The sequence below is a fragment of the Mesoplodon densirostris genome, chromosome 9, assembly GCF_025265405.1.
Source record: "Mesoplodon densirostris isolate mMesDen1 chromosome 9, mMesDen1 primary haplotype, whole genome shotgun sequence".
NCBI classification, from domain to species: Eukaryota; Metazoa; Chordata; class Mammalia; order Artiodactyla; family Ziphiidae; genus Mesoplodon; species Mesoplodon densirostris.
This window is the reverse complement of record NC_082669.1, coordinates 14,185,896-14,202,607: the sequence shown is the minus strand read 5'-3', so window position 1 is coordinate 14,202,607 and position 16,712 is coordinate 14,185,896. Positions and strand designations below refer to the sequence as shown.

At 42.0% G+C, this 16,712-nt stretch overlaps 1 protein-coding gene across 2 annotated transcripts in view; it reads left to right on the top strand.

Annotated features, from left to right (window-relative positions):
* The window catches only part of PHTF2 (putative homeodomain transcription factor 2), a 177,745-nt gene that overhangs the window by 122,787 nt on the left and 38,246 nt on the right, over positions 1–16,712 (top strand). For both annotated transcript variants that reach the window (XM_060107588.1, XM_060107587.1), the window contains 2 exons: positions 1,093–1,883; positions 4,466–4,526. The gene's annotated coding sequence lies outside the window, so the exon portion shown is untranslated. The remainder of the gene's footprint in view (positions 1–1,092; positions 1,884–4,465; positions 4,527–16,712) is intronic.

Sequence of the window (16,712 nt, the reverse complement as noted above, 5' to 3'; positions counted from 1 at the left end):
AAGTGCTAAATGTAATCATTTACTTTCTGTAGTTATTTAATAGTCTCCTTGACTGGTTTCTACGCGTTTGGGGTTGTTTTTGTCAAATTCTCTTACAAGTTTTGATCAATTATTTATATATGGGAATTTCTGGTTTTCCTAACCTTGTACTAAGAGGTGTGCTTTAAAGCAAAATAGGCTTGTTGCCAAAGCCTATGACCAATTTGCATCCCTTGGGATATACACCCAGTTTTGCAAATGCATTTACTTGTTTTTGCCTGGAAATGCAGACTTTGAGCTGGCAGCTTTCCTGCCTTCTATTTATCCCCTTTCTCTTGCTCTCAGCCAGAATTTACTGGGTCAGATTAGTGGTGCTGAAAGATTCTCATAATATGAATCTGCTGTTTGGGGAAAGACATTAGGGTAAGAGGTTAGTCTTGCAAATATGGGAAACAGACCAAGTACTTTTAAAATTGCAATTTCATTCAGTTTTTCTTTCATCCATTCTATGAATAGTATTTGAATATTACATACTAGGCACCGAGCTAGGTACTAGGGATGTAGAAATTAAAATATAGTCCCTCTTTTCGTTAAACCTAGAGGCTAGGAGGTGATAGTCGTGCAAAAAGCTTTTAGCTCCTGGAGGGTATGTGCTGTAATGGAGTTGCCAGTGTAAGTGTCACATGCAAGCAGTTTAGTATAGCTGGAGAAGATGATGTTTGTAGGCAAGGGATGAAGATGATGCTAGCAGATGACTTTGTGAAGCCAAGGAATTTGAATTTTATCCTCAGAGATTAGGACTGCCTAGTATAGTTCTGGCATGTCATAGTTGCTTGGTGAATACTAAATAAGGTACCACATTCTTCACTTGGATACTTAGTGAACAGCTCCAGGCTGAGAATTAAGTTTTTTAACTTAAAATTTTAGTCCATGTTAAATCTATGCTAGAATTTTTATGTCATTAAAAAAACTGACACAGCACAAATTTGTATCTAAGAATATACAAAATTAAATTGACTTTGGTTTCTTTCTCCACGTTTGGATGATGTAGTTAATTTATAATTATTTGCAAAGTTAAAACTCTGTTTTTTTTTTTTTTTTTTTAAATTACAGAGTAGCCCAAATCATCTGCAGTATGATAAGGATCATGGGTTCTGGAATCAGGCAGAGCTGGGATTCTTTGTGGCATGTGTATGGCCTTGGGCAAGTTACTTAACCTCCCTAAGCCTCATCTGTAAAATGAGGTGGAGAACTGCTGCTGGAGCCGAAAATGGTTCCTGTGACTATAAAATTAGAGAACCGTCTGTGTGATCGGCAGGGACCTGGTCCACCACCCTCCTATGCAGCAAAACATCAATTTATTTGTCCTCAATCAAACTAAATCTGGCATTGAGCACCTACTCAGAAGACTATCAAGAATTCAATATGTTATATTTGGAGGAGCTTCGCCTCCCTAGATTGACACAAAATCCAGGGGATTCAGCTACTACCTGGAAAAGATGGAAGTGGCCTGGTCCTTATTCTCTGGTGGTAGCTATCCCTCCATCCTGATTCTTCTTCCTGGCCAACACTTCCTGTGTCTGTTGGGCATGGATGCTCCAGCCAGCTCAGAGATGCTCCCCACAGAGGTCCTCCCCCCGCTGACCCCAGGCTCAGCTTCAAGATCTTCACCTCTGCTTCAAGGCCTCGGATATTAGTGCCCATCTCCTTCCACAGATGCCTCACAGCTGTGCTCCATTGCACATCTGCAGCCTGTCTGGGGGATGGGCCCCTCTCCCAGCAACCCTCACCCTCTCATTTTCTACCAGATGCTCTCAATCCACCAGACTTCCAAGCCAAAGCCTGGCTGAGGAGTTGCCTTGTGGACCTTGAGAACTTCTGTTTTCAGCCCAGAAGCTCCAAAGGTAATGAAACCCATGGAGGGGAGGGACTCAAAATAGAATCGTATGGCTGTCTTCTTGGAATAGGGGAGGGAAAGACATCACTCATTCTTTTGCGTCTCTTCCAGCAGCAAACATCTCAAATAATCCTGCCACTTAGGGAAAGTGCTTAGTTTGGTACCTGGTATGTAGTCATCTCACAACTGTTAAATATTAGCATTATTATTTTTACTAGCATCCCTCTTGGATAATAAGCAAGGATTCAGAGTGATCTCAGTAAATTAAAGAAATTATCCAACTGGAAAATGAACCAGAGAAACTGAAGCTGTCTAAAGAAAGAAATCTAAATTGTTAAAGGGATGAAAAATCAGGCTTTGGGAGAAAGCACTTGGATTACTCAATATGGAAATGAAGAAAATGGAAGGCTCACATTTGTCTTTGAGCATGTGACAGCTTACAGTGAAGGGCCTAATCAGCTCTTCTTCATGAACACCAGAATTTAAAGCAACAGATAGTAACTTGAATTGCATTGTGAGATTTTGGCTAGTCACACACACAAAAAGTATGAAACAAAAAGCATCAAGCATCTTATTCAACACAGAATGTTAGTAGAAACTGTGGCTACCCCAACTCTTAGAGACGCTTCAGGCAGCTGGGGTTCACCTGCTTGGAAACAGGGACTGGTTTAGTTGATGCACTGGGTCCTCCTTATATCCGTGTAGAATGATACTGTGTAGAGTACACATTATCATTTAGTGGGTGATCCTGAAAATCATATTTTCTCATCTCCAGTGGAATATTTTTCATCTCAGTTGAATATGCAGGAGATGTGGCCTAGAAGGAAGGCCCTGCTCTGAGTATCAGGAACCTAGGTTTGTTTCTTTGCTTTTAGACTGATTTCCTAGGTGACCTGTAGTAGCCATTTACTCTCTATGTGAATAAAGACAGGACAGAATTAAAATAACTTGATTTGTTCCCATTGAACTTTACCATTCTGAGACTTTTTTTTTCTTTACATGTTCTTTCTTTACTGCTAATGAGCAGTAGAATTAAGACTCCTTTTATTCTCAGAGAGTAGACTGTGGTTGTAATTTCCTAATATAAATAATTTACAAGCATCTAGTTTCTAAAAGGAAATTAAAAAGGTTTTCTTGGGCCTCCCTGGTGGCGCAGTGGTTGAGAGTCCGCCTGCCGATGCAGGGGACGCGGGTTCGTGCCCCGATCCCGGAGGATCCCACATGCCGCGGAGCGGCTGGGCCCGCGAGCCATGGCCGCGGAGCCTGTGTGTCCGGAGCCTGTGCTCCGCAGCGGGAGAGGCCACAGCGGTGAGAGGCCCGCGTACAGCAAAAAAAAAAAAAAAAAAAAAAAAAAAGGTTTTCTTGTGGAGAAATTTAGCTGCTCCACTATTCTAACAGAAGTCTGTTTTCATCTGTTGTTCTAATTTAAGGGAACCTGTTTTTCATGGGCCAGGTAATTTGGAACCCTTTTGTTTCTTACTGTGGCCCTTCTGTTTAGCAAGTTAGTCTTTTCACTGCTCCCAAGTGACCTTTCGTTTGTTTTGGTGTTGTGGGATTAAGCAATCACACTTTTCAACAGAGCCTTGGTATTAAGACAAGACCCTCTTCAGTTTTAGGTTTTACTAATTTTTTGAAATCAGTTTGTCTTGATTCAGCCATTTTACTATCTGTCCAAGGAGTTAATCAGATTACATCTCCTTAGTAGGCCCTTATTTTAAAACTCTGGGAACAGAATTTCTTCTTCCAGTGATCTTCCACCATACCTAAAATGTAGCTCATGGTGGCAACTCCTTTCTTATTTTCTATGGGCTTGTCTCATTCTAAATAGGTGAATCCCAGGATTGTGAGATGGGATCCTTGATTGATTTCTATTTCCTTTTTCCCTCCATGCTCCAGTCCCTACACAGTACTGAACTCTGACAGCCATGTTGCCAGAGAGCGACAGAACCTCTGTACTTGACTCTTGGTGCATTACTTGGTTTGACCTTCTGTTTGTAACTTACTTTTTCTATCCTCTTTAAGCATCTTATTAAAAGGTTAGGTAGGCACATAATGTAAACCAGCTTAATTCTGCCGCCATAATAGAACGTACCATCTTTGTGTTTATTATAAGATTATAAGAGCTCTTCGGAACAAAGTCTGTCTTACAATTTTTATATGTTCCCAAACATGTAATATAGGTCTTTGAACATACATTCTCCCTGAGGGGTGGATAAAGAGGGAGTAGCAGAGGAAGACCGTAAGGTTTACTAATAGTGTGATGTCTTCATGATGGGCTCAACCCTGGCTGCCTGTTAGGCCTCAACCTGGACACTTTTTAAAAAACTGACATATTTGTCCCACCCCCGGAGATTCTGAGGAGAAGAGGATTTTTTAGCTCTGCCCCCTGTCACCAGTTACTCTTAGGGAGCCAGAGTTGTCATTATTAAAACATTGGACTACATTATCAAAAACATTTAGACAGTGATGAAGACATTGTTAGTGGGTACATGATTGCAGAGGCTAGAACAAGTGTGTCTGCTCTGTTGACAACTTAAAATTTTGTGCCCTAAATAATGTACCAGTGTTTTCTCTTTTTTTATTTATTAGTTTCTTGGCGCCTCTCGTACCCGGAGACCCTGTTGATCCTTGTTACATGCTGACAGCACGTGTAAGTAATACTGTTCCTGCCTCAAGGACTTAAAGGTTGACAATATGTTCAGACAGAATATGTCAGCTGAGTCATGTCAGTGACGTTTAGCCCCTCTCTGCTCCCCTGAGTGCTCATCTGTGGTGCACAGATACAGCAAGTCTTTTAGGTACTTCATTTCAAGAGGATATTTAAAGAGGGAAGCATAGCAATTTGTTGCAGAAGTTGAACTAATCCAAACTACCCACCAAATCTAGCCTTTAAATCAGCATGAGGATTGCCTTCCTCACTTTGTAACAGATTCTTTATGGTCAGCTAGGCCACAAGAGTTGCCTACAGCTCAGTTGATAATTTAACTCTTTTAAAAAATGGAATAATCTAAATCTGTAGTTGTCAAAGTGTGCTTCAGGGCATTCTGGGAATTGCCAAGACTCTTTCAGGGGTGTACAAGGTGATGGATCTTTCATGTGTGGGTGAGAGATCCATCAAAGCATAATATGGACCAATGTATTTTAATGTAACAGCTTAAAATATATAAGGTATGGGGCTTGCCTGGTGGCGCAGTGGTTGAGAGTCTGCCTGCTGATGCAGGGGACACGGGTTCGTGCCCCAGTCTGGGAAGATCCCACATGCCATGGAGCGGCTGGGCCTGTGAGCCATGGCCGCTGAGCCTGCGCGTTCGGAGCCTGTGCTCCGCAACGGGAGAGGCCACAACACTGAGAGGCCCGCGTACCGCAAAAAAAAAAAAAAAAAAAAAAAAAAAAAATATATATATATATATATATATATATATATATGTAAGGTATGGTTTCAGATTCCACCCAGTGATGTCACCTTTAAATAATCCATGTACACTTGAAAAGAATGTATATTCTGTTATTGTTGGTGGAGTGTATGATAAATATCAATCAGGTCAAATTAGTTGATAGCGTTGTTCAAGTTTTCTGTGTACTTACGAATTCTCTTTCTACTTTTTCTATCAGTTATTGAGGAAGGGGTATTGAAATCTCCAAATATAATTGTTATTTAGCTGTTTCTCTTTTCATTAGTATCAGTTTTTGCTTCATTTATTTTGAAGTCCTCTTATTAGGTGTATACATGTTTATGCATGTTTTGTTATGAACTTTTGATAAATTGATCCCTTTATATTATGAAATGACCCTCTTTATCCCTGTTAAGATTCTCTGCTCTGAAATCTATTTGTCTAACATCAATGTAGCCACTTTAGCTTGCTTTTGGTTAGTATTAGCATGGCATATATTTCCCCATCCTTTTACTTTCAGCCAATTTGTGTCTTCATCTTTTTTTTTTTGTGGTACGCGGGCCTCTCACTGTTGTGGCCTTTCCCGTTGCGGAGCACAGGCCCTGGACACACAGGCTCAGCGGCCATGACTCATGGGCCCAGCCGCTCCGTGGCATGTGGGATCTTCCCAGACCAGGGCATGAACCTGTGTCCCCTGCATCGGCAGGCGGACTCTCATCCACTGCGCCACCAGGGAAGCCCTGTGTCTTTCATTTTTAAAGTGAGTTTTTTTGTAGCCAGGGTATAGTTAGGTCTTGCTTTGTTATCCAGTCTCCAAATCTCTGTCTTTTCATTAGGATGTTTAGACCATTTACATAAAATGTGATTATTGATATGGCTGGATTTAAGCCTACCACGTTGACGTTTGTTTTCCATTTGTCCCAACAGTTCCTTGTTCCCTTTTATCTTTTTTCTGCCTGCTTTTGGGTTGAGCATTTTTCATGATCCTTTTTATCATTTTTGTTGGCTTATAGCTGTTTGTTTTGTTTCATTGGTTGCTTTAGGGTTTGTAATATACATCTTAAACTTACCACATTCTACTCTCAATTGATGTTATATTACTTCACATACAGTAGAAGAACTCTGTAATAATATACTTCCATTTCTTCCCTCTGAGAATTTGTGCTGTTGTGCCATACATTTTGTTTCCCATGTTATAAATTCCACAGTGCATTGCAATTGTTTTTACTCTGAATAATTGGTTGTCTTTTAAAGGTGTTTAAACAATAAAAAGAAACCTTTATATTTATTGACATAATTACCAGTTCTGGTCTGCTCTATCCGCTTGTTTAGATCTAGATTTCCTTTTGCTTGAGGACTTCCTTTAATATTTATTTTAATGTAGATCTGCTAGTGATAAATTCTTTCAGCTTTTGTATGTCTGAAAAAGTCTTTATTTTGCCTTTGTTTTTGGACAACTGGTTTTAAGCAATTTGATTATGAAGTGACTTGGTGTGGCTTTGTTTGTGTTTCCTGTGCTTGGAACTCATTAAGACTCTTGTTTCTATGGGTTTATTAATTTCATCAAATTTGGATTTGTTAAAATCTTGGCCATTATTTCTTAAAAAATTATTTTCTCTCACTCATGGTAAAACAATTCTATGCCTTAAGCTCTTTTTTTGTTTCCTATGGAAAATATGGTTTCTATAAAAATTTTTAGGTTAACATTTATTACCACTATCTTTAAATGAATTAAATAAGTGTTTAAAATTTTTCTGTTTTAAATTTGAACATGGTAAATATTGATAGATATAACCCATGCAAACAAAAGGTCTTTGGGTTCCTCAGTAATTTTTAAGAGTGTAAAGTGGGGCTTCCCTGGTGGCGCAGTGGTTGAGAGTCTGTCTGCCGATGCAGGGGACAAGGGTCCGTGCCCTGGTCCGGGAAGATCCCACATGCTGCGGAGCGGCTGGGCCCGTGAGCCATGGCCGCTGGGCCTGCGCATCCGGAGCCTGTGCTCCGCAACGGGAGAGGCCACAGCAGTGAGAGGCCCACATACCGCAAAAAAAAAGAAAAAAAAAAAAAAGAGTGTAAAGTGATTCTGAGACCAAAAAATCTGAGAACAGTTGATCTAAATGTACTGAAGTGTTTACTGTGGGTTGCTTGAACTTAGAAGTTGGGTAACCCTAGTGCTGGGGAGGGCACGGTTACAAGGATGAGAAGACCCATAAGCAGATAGAAGAAGGAAGGAGAAGAGAGCAATCAAGTGAAAGTTAAGCCACATGGCTCCCAAGAGACACAGAGTAATGTGGATTCCTCATTTTTCAGCTTCTGTCTTGACATTTGTAAGGCCCAGTTATCCCTCCTGCACTTAGGATTTTTGAGATAGTACTAAAAATAAATTCCATCTTTTTTTTTCCTTAAGGAGGAAAAAGAAACTAGAGGGGGAAATTAAAACACTATGGTAGACTTAAAAGGAAGACATTTTCGGAGTCCAGGGTTCTTTTGGAGTCCAGAAATTACAGTGCTATGACAAAGGCTGATACTGTTCACGATGCTCCACGTGGAGGCCAGCAGATTGCATGTCTGGCATGTAGAAAAGGAATCTATAGTTTTGTGATTCTGTGGTTATTTTCAGTATGCTGGTTAGTTCATTGTCACACACTAGAGAACCAGGACCTTCCCTCACCGTACTGTCTAATCTTGGCAACACCTCTCTGGGACTTTGTTTCTCCACAGTTATAAAGTGGGAGTCAGAAGCCTTTCTAGGTCTTTGTCTGCAAGTAACAGAAACCTACACCAAACTGGCTTAAGCACAGAGGAGCATTTATTGACGCATGTAATTGGGAAGCCAAGCGGAGCTAGTACTGGCTGTGACACAGTTGGATCCAAGTGTTCAAACTGCCCTTGTGGCCTCACTCTGAGTTCCCTTCCCTCTTCCTGGTCCCTCCCGTTCCCTGCCCATTCCCTCCTGCTTACCTCTGTTTGCTTTGTTCTCCATCCAACCACAGAATTGCCACCAGGAGCTCTAAGCTCATATGGACCTTTGAGCTCATGAGCCCAGAGATAGAAACACGGATGCACTCTCTCCCAGCATCCACAGACCAATCCTTTGGAGACTCTTTCATTGACTTGACTTGGGCCATAGGCCCATCCTTTGAACCAATGACCTTAGGGCGATGAAGAACCTCGGTTAGCCAGACTGGTTATATGACCACTCATTTGGCAGGGAGTGGAGGATAAATTGGCATTGGCAGTTCCATCAGAACCACATGGAATGAGACGGAGGCAGCTTGGTGACTGGAAGGGTGCTGGGCAGACGGCAGCCTGCACCCTTAAAGTGTCATGAAGTGAAGCAAACTATGCCTGTTATGTGTTTATGATTTAAAAAGAAATACAATCATGTGGCTATTACAGCATTGTTGGGAATTTGACATCTTCTTCTGAGTCCCCCAATTCTCTTCTTAGCAACAGTTTCTTTTCCTATTGCTTTTCAGGTATTTCACCTGCATGGTTTAGATTTCATCTTTGCTCGGAGGCCTTTTACCAACTTTTGTTATGTCAGGAATAGAGTCAGCTGCACCCAGAGTATTCCCACTCAGTGATTTTCATTCCTGCCAACACATTCATGCTTTCTTTTAATTCTAAATCTTTTCTACCTGAATCTTTTCTTTAACCCTGATGTGTAACAGACGTGTAGAATCAGAGTTGGTATTAAAAGTCTACAAATCAGTAAAAAATCAAAGAGGATGATCTCTTAATACAGAGTCCTCATCAAATTTAATGTTTAGTTGAGTAATCACCTCCAGGCTCTTGGGGAGTGCAAAGTAGAGTGAACACATAGGTGAAGAATTTATTCACAGTGCCAGAAATGCTTAGTATGCAAGACATACTCTGTTTTCTTGGAAGTGGCAGCCTTTAATAACAAGCTCTCTCTATTAATCCACTTTGGAATCTCATTCCTGTGTTTTTCAGCCTAGAAGAACTGAACAAAAATGTAAAGTCCGAATTTGTTTACTCATAAAAATAAGATCGATAGTGTCATTTTAGTCATATTTCGGAATGTAGCTTATCACCTACATGTTGTATCTAGATTGGTACTATCAAAATGAAAGGGCAGGGCCTCCCTGGTGGCGCAGTGGTTGAGAGTCCGCCTGCCGATGCAGGGGATACGGGTTCGTGCCCTGGTCTGGGAGGATCCCATATGCCGCGGAGCGGCTGGGCCCGTGAGCCGTGGCCGCTGGGCCTGCGCGTCCGGAGCCTGTGCTCCGCAGCGGGAGAGGCCACAGCAGTGAGAGGCCCGCATACCGCAAAAAGAAAAAAAAAAAAAAAAAAAAAAAAAAAAAAAAAAAAAATGAAAAGGCAGCGTGCCAGGTGGTTATTATATCCTAGAATATTCAAGCAAAGAAATTTGCATTTGGAATTAAATATAAGATCCTTGGTCTTCCATAGATCCAGCTAAGGCTCACAGTTCAGTTAGAGACAAGAATCTGGCATTCCCTTGTATGCATTTAAATGGGTGGGTTGCTGGAAAGAAATACTCCAAAAAGCTAGCAGAGGTTGTCTCTGGAGGTGAAAACATGTGATATTAATTTTCTTTGCTCTGTTCTTCTCTACTGTTCACGTTTTCTGCAATGAGCACGTGCCCCTTTCACAATAAAAATAATTTCTTTTTTAAGAACAAGCAAAGGCTATTTTTTCAGATCTTGATATATCAAGGGGGTCAGCCACTGTCACCTGCATTTTAGCAGAGACTCAAAGACAAGTAGGAAAGTGGGAAAGCTTATAGTGGAAAAAAGGGAAGGCTTCAGGTATGCCCTGATTGGAAGCTGTTTGCATGAGGAAGCCATAGGTGGGCTAACTAGAAGCCTAAAAGCAAGGTATTTTGTGGTGTACATATTCGGGTTTCTCTGACTGTTCCTAAATTGGAGGTGGGGATAAAAATTAGAGAAGCTGTCAGTTATTAGTCAAGTCCTTGTCATCTTGAGCCAGTTATCATAGAAGTTACTGTTTGGCTTCTTGGATTATTATTAGAGATAGCAATCTAGTCTCCTGCAAGGCTGACTTATAGCAGGCTGGCTTCATGGGCTGATTATTGTATAATAAGGGGGTTGGTTTCCTGGGCAGGTTGCTGTAAGTTGTGGGTCAGAGTTCTGTTTTTATACACGGTTTGGTAATTGTCCGTTTGTATATTCAGTTTCTCACCCGGTGGCTCTGATTGCCCTTCTCACTGACTGCCTTTTCTCTGTCAGCATTATTATTTCTAAGGACGTCTTCACATTGACTCTGTCCATATCAAGTCCTCCAACAGTTAAAAAACATGCCTTTGTAAAAGTTATTTTAGGTAGTGTGATGCTGTGATTTATGATAAGAAATGTATGTTTGGTCTTCATCCACTATTCCTAGCACAGAGCTCTTAAACCCTTGGAATTTCTTACGTATTGAGAGCCATAAGGGTGTCTTTTGCTATGTTGATGAGATGACAGTTTTTTTACAAAAATAATTTTAAGAAAATTACATCTATGCTGAGTTGTGAAAGTTCTTGGAATATACCGAATTATTGTTAAGCAAGATATAGCTACTTAATGAAACTGACTGACACTCAGAAAACTATGGCTTGAACCCCGATCTGGGCACTCTGATTCTGCCTTGACTCTGCAGGACAGGTCCCAGTGTGGTCTGGCATGTGTACCCACCTCAGGATCCTTTGCTGTGCCATTAGGGCTGCAGAAGATCTATCTGCACGAGCCCCATAAGGCCTCTTAGGACAAACCCAGAGGGGACTCTGGAGCTTAAGTTCAGGTCTCCAGTTCTCAAGGTTTCAGACTGCATCAAAAAGAAGAGAAATTTTCCCCAACTTCTGAGAGTAAGGGCCGGGGTGGGAGAGGGAGCATACCCCTTTAAGTGGGGAGGGAGAGCCATAGGCACACTGCCATGAAAGAAGACCCTTCACTCCCAAGCCCTCTCCTCAAGGATTTACCTAGTCTACGCTCACCACGTGCCAGCAGGATCACTGGCTCATGTCTTCCAAGTGCCTGTAAGCTCAGGTGTCAGGTTTGGGAAGGGTCTGTCCAGCACACAGAGTCCCGTTGATGAAGAGTGCAGTGTAGTAGCACTCAAATCTCAGACCCAATCTGACTCACAGTCCACATGTTCAAGAACAAAGTCACAACTAGAAGCCTGAAGAGAATCCTGACCATCAACCAGTAGCATAAGGCCCAGGTTAAGACGGCCATGAATGGGTCTTGGAGGTAATAGGCCTGATGTGAGTCCTGGCTCTTACCCAGCAGAGGTGAGATCTTGGGGCAGAACTTACCGCCTCTGAGACAATTTTCTTACATAGAAATGTGGGTAGTTTATTAGAAAGGTTACCAGAAATAAGATGGGAGTGAAATGTTGGCAATAGAAATTGCTTAATAAATGACAACTCTCATTATAATTATATGCTAAATCATGTTCACAAAATAAATTCAGTCCCCTCCCAGCCATTTCTATCAGACTCAAAACCCCATTCTTTAAGTTTCCCATCGAACCTGTTAGTAAAACCAAGAACCATTTGTTGCTCATCTCTGAACCAGCTATAAATTGTCTTTATCATGCTTCAGCTACAACACACAAGCTGGAAACAGCTTGGCATCCATCTTTTGGATTCCAGGGATGACTTTTATCACCTTGGAAGGCTTAGGCATGTTACTCATAGGAAGTGCTATTAATAGGTCAGACTGTCATCCATAGTGTTCAGAACGTATCAGGTTTTTTTGGTTTCTTTGTTCGTTTGTTTTAATAAGGAGAGAGAAAAGAAAAAGCAACCCTACTGACTCTACTGATCCTGTGATGGAAGTTAGGTCCTCACTTTTTTGTATATTCTTCTGTAACTAGGTTAACTTTGATATTTTACTTTTCTCTGTTAATAAGGTGATCCTTGACAAAGTCATGGTCACCAAATCAGTGCGTTTCTCTAATAAGGTAAATCATGTTAGAGATAACGGAAGCTTTTGAACATCTGGTTTTACCAGAAACTAAATGTGACGTGGGCCACAGTGGACCGGAGCAAAGAAAGCATAACCTTTGCAATTTTCATTACTTCATAGACGCTATGCATAATCTTATTTTCCACATGCAGATGTTAGGATAAGGAAATGGCCACATTCAAATTTTTCCCATATCATAAACCAGTCATTTCATCTGAAAAATAGCTTGTTCAGTGTTTTATTGAATCTAAGATGCTGTCTATTGTAAAATATATCATTATTCTGGGTAATCACTAAGAAAGAAAAAGTACTGCCATTGATTGAGAGATGTTAAATCTGAAAAAATGAGTCTTGAAATCAGCCAAAGATGGTATATACTTCTACGTCTGATGAGTTCTTTTTTAGATCCTTTGTGTCTCCTTGCTCCTGTTAATACTTAAAGACATTAGTTGACTAGTTTGAGAGAATTAATCACAATTAAAATAGATGTTCCACTTTATACAACACAGATAAAGCCATTCACTGCTGAATGCCCTAATCATAATGGCATTTTAAGCACTAATGAAATGGAGCTAGTTTATATTTCTTGAAATAATTAAATAAGATAAAGGCTCAGTCATCAGGCAGATCAAGACAGGCATCACCAGGAGGACTGGCTGGATCTTACAGTCTTCACAGGATTTGTAAACAGAAATGCCATTTTGTCATTCCTACCATCTTGAGCACTTGGTCCTAACAAATCCTTGGGATAATACCAGATCCCCCTGCTCTTTTTTTTTTTTTTTTTTTTTTCCTTTTCTGAACCAGTCACAGAAGAGCTTCAGATTTTGGCTAGTATTAATCAGTTGACCCCAGGCAGTTATGACATATTCCTTAGGAGTATAACAGGCAAACAGGCAGAGTTATTTCAGCAAGAGACTTTGCTAGCAGAAGGCTAAGAAAAACTCAGCAAGGAGAATGGTAGATGGAAAACGTCAGGAGAGAAATTGGGTTTCTATTTTGAGGATAGTAAAACCATTACATTTTAATGCATTCAAGTTCAGACTGATTCATAGCCAATGACCATGGAAGTTAAAGCCAGAGGGTGCACACTCCCAGTGAGGTGCAGTGCATTCACACTCTGCCTTTCAGGAGTCAGAGGACAGTATGTAGGGGCTTGATCTCTGGAAGCTTCAGTTTCCTCATCTCTGCTCTTGGACTAGATGGTCTCCAAGGCCCTTTTAGTCCATGATGCTGTGGTCTAGCCAGAGGTCATCATTGAACAGCAAAAGCAAGCTCTGGGTCAGCCTCCCCATGAAGGAGGTTAGGACTGAGTAACTGCCATGGTGCCAAGGACTTCTGGCATCAGATTGGCCCATAGGACCTCAGACTCCAGGTTCCTGGACCTTGCAGAGCTGTTCCTGAGATTGTTGTTTTGACTGTCGGGTATCCAAACACCCTTCCTACTGGGGGACAACCCCAGATTAGGTGGAGCACGAGGGCCAGCCAGGACGTGGGCATGTGTCAGGGCTTAGCCAAGCAGAAACACAGGCATGAAGACACGGGGAGAGGTAGAGCTTTCTCCGGTGGCCTCAGTAGTAGAGGTGAGCCTGGAGCAACACACCCTCTGGCATTCCATGGCAGTGTTCGGTCAGACGGTTCTGGGACCAGAGTCTGGCTGTGCTCTCACTGTGTAGCCTCCCTTTGTTCCTGCCCACTCTTGGCGCCTGTTTTCCACCTTCCCACAGATTCTCATTAAAGCTCTCCTTGGTCTCCACGACTTCCTGCTGTCTGCCACTAAGAAGTCTGACTCCCTGATCTCTGTCAAGGGCAGGTCTGTACTCAGCTTGGGAATTCCAGAGATAAGGGCCTAAGCATAGAAGTGGCCAGGAGGGTGCTTCTGGGTAAGGCAGCCTGGAAGGACACCCGGAGTGGCTTAGAAAGCTCCTCTGGAGGAGCCATCCTACTGGTAGATAGTAAGTCTGACCATCTGCCTTTTTTCCCTTGTCCCCTCTGTCTGTAAACCCTTCCCAATGCCCCAGGCATGCAATTAGGTACTAGTTTTAAAATCAGCTTTTATCTAAGCATCTTATGGGTTATCTCTGCTCCCACAGAGTGCAGGAAACTCTGACAGGACACTGATTACACTCCACTTGATGGGGGTAGCCTGGGAAGTTGAGATGGACAGGGCAGCTCTCTTGCCTGCCCTGCCAGGGGGTTTCAATGCTTATCTCTTAAGTCTCTGAGAGTTTTTTGCAGTTTCCCCACAGTATAGAGAGTGCCTTATATCACAGTGCTGGTGTAAGATGGATTTCTTTCCTTCCTTTTTTTTTTTTTTTTTTTTAAAAAACCATGCTTACTCAGGCACGGAGGAATATAGTTCCTGGCTTTTAAGAGAAGGTGCCTGTTGGACTCTGAATAAGGCCATTTCCTCTGCCATTAGAGACTTTGGCCTGAACAAGACCTTTTCCAATAAACCATAGGCCCATATTCTGGTATTCAACATCTCATCCCTCGTCCTCCCACCAGTCCTCTCTAGGGTTCATAGGGTTCTAGAAATTGAACACCACCGTGAAACCATCACCCGAACTCACTCTTCCACTTTACCACCTTAAGAAAATGAAGTTAAAAACACAGACCCCAAAAACCTTTAGTGGAGCTTTAGACCTAATATATGTGAAGAGCCGTTTCCAGAAGGAATAATAACTAGAAGCCACAAATAAAGCACTGAAATAAAATCCCCCTTTGAATTATGCATAAGCAAAGTAAATTAGTAAAATCTAAATGTACTTTAAGAATAGAAATTTGCCATTTGCTGGGACTGGGGTTTATTTCATTATTGAAAAGGAAGGAAAAAAACGGAAGCAATAAAATTAGTTGTACTTAATATTGAGGACAAACGTGCTTCACATTTTTGATGATCATCTCTCTAGTCCATCAGTATATTGTCTGAGCTGCACCTGGGTTAAAACTGTCATTAAAAGGAGAGTTATCTTATTTGAAGGGGATGATTGTCTCTTGAGCTGAGGAGATGGGAACATGAGGTTTGACTTTTCCTTCTCTTGTTCGTTTGTTCATTCATTTGTTCATCATGAAGCCCCTGCTCTGCCTGGTACTGAGGAAAGGATATTAACACAAAAACAGCTCCTACTCTTCAGGAAGTTTTCTTCAGTATTTAAGAATGGTGCCTCTTGTCATACTTATTCTTCATTTGATGGCTAAAGAAGATGTTTAACTCGTGGTTCTCTTTGAATTTCAAAGGCGAGTCACTGCTTCCTGTCGGGGTAATCAGGGATGAATTCATGGGGAGCAGTGGTTTGAACTGGGTTTTCAAGGGTAAATAAGATTTTGATAGGTGGAAATGGGCAGGACAAAGGCACTTCAGGGGAGAGGGGAGAATGAGGATAAGTATCTGGGAGATTCCAGTAATATTGACTCAGGAAGAGAATCCTTTGGAGTAAGATGAGAAGAGTAGTGTAGAGCTGCCCAGTGGAGGCCCTTGAATAGAGAACAGAACTTTGTTCTGGGGAAGCTGGGACAGGGAAGCCCTAGTTTTCTTTTCTGTCCTTGAACCTTCCTGTAGGAATTGGCTTCTCTGCTTTTCAGTTGATGGGCTTGGTTCATGAAAAGCTAGAGAGCTTGCTGTTGGATTTTCTCCCTTCCACCTTCGTGGCCTTTGATAAACTCTGGAAGCTTCCACAGTCAGGAGCCTGAGGAGCCAGCCCGTCACTGAGGGGAGGCTTCCTGTGCGGAGAGCCTGTGTGCTTGAGGTCTGGCCACACGGCAGCCCTAGTGCTGCTTGTCAGTGCGGGTCCACAATGGGAGAGAAGTCATGAGCAGAACGGGGCATGGGCCAGCCGGCAGATGCCCCCGACCTTTCCGTCAAGTGAAGGAGTTGAACTTGCTTATCCCCGGGATGCCTTCTTTCCATGCTTTAGTCTACCCTGCATGTGTCATTTTGGTGGGGAGCCCCTGTCTCATTTGGCATGGGTTTTGCAGGTTTACAGGCTACGGTTTGCTGAGCTCCTTTGCTAATATGAAAAATCACATTTCTTTTTTTGTTTCTCTGGATTGCTTGAATTTTAAAAATTTGAGCCGTTTTTTAAATAGCAAGGTTGAAAATCTCAAGTCATCTTAGAGGCTGTAATTCTGTAATTTCAGCTCCCTAGCCTCATTCCTGACGTTGATCATCAAGTCTGCTATTACGCTGGATAATTAAAGGGATGTGGACATCAGGGAGAGAGCAGGCGGGGAGTAATATTTGAAGGGCTTGATTAGTCTTCTGTAGTTCCCGTAAGATCAGCACAGGATGTTGTTAAAACTCTAAATTCTGGTACTCTGTCTCTGGGCATAGATACTCTAACATTCAGAGGTTTTTGCTGCCCTTTGAAAGCTGTCAAACTCATAACCCATCTATGGGCATTAGCTCATTTTATCTCAAAAGACCCTTATAGAATTAGCCCGTTTCTCCCGAGGAGGCGCAGTTAGGAAGATTACATATGTGCTCTAGGCCAC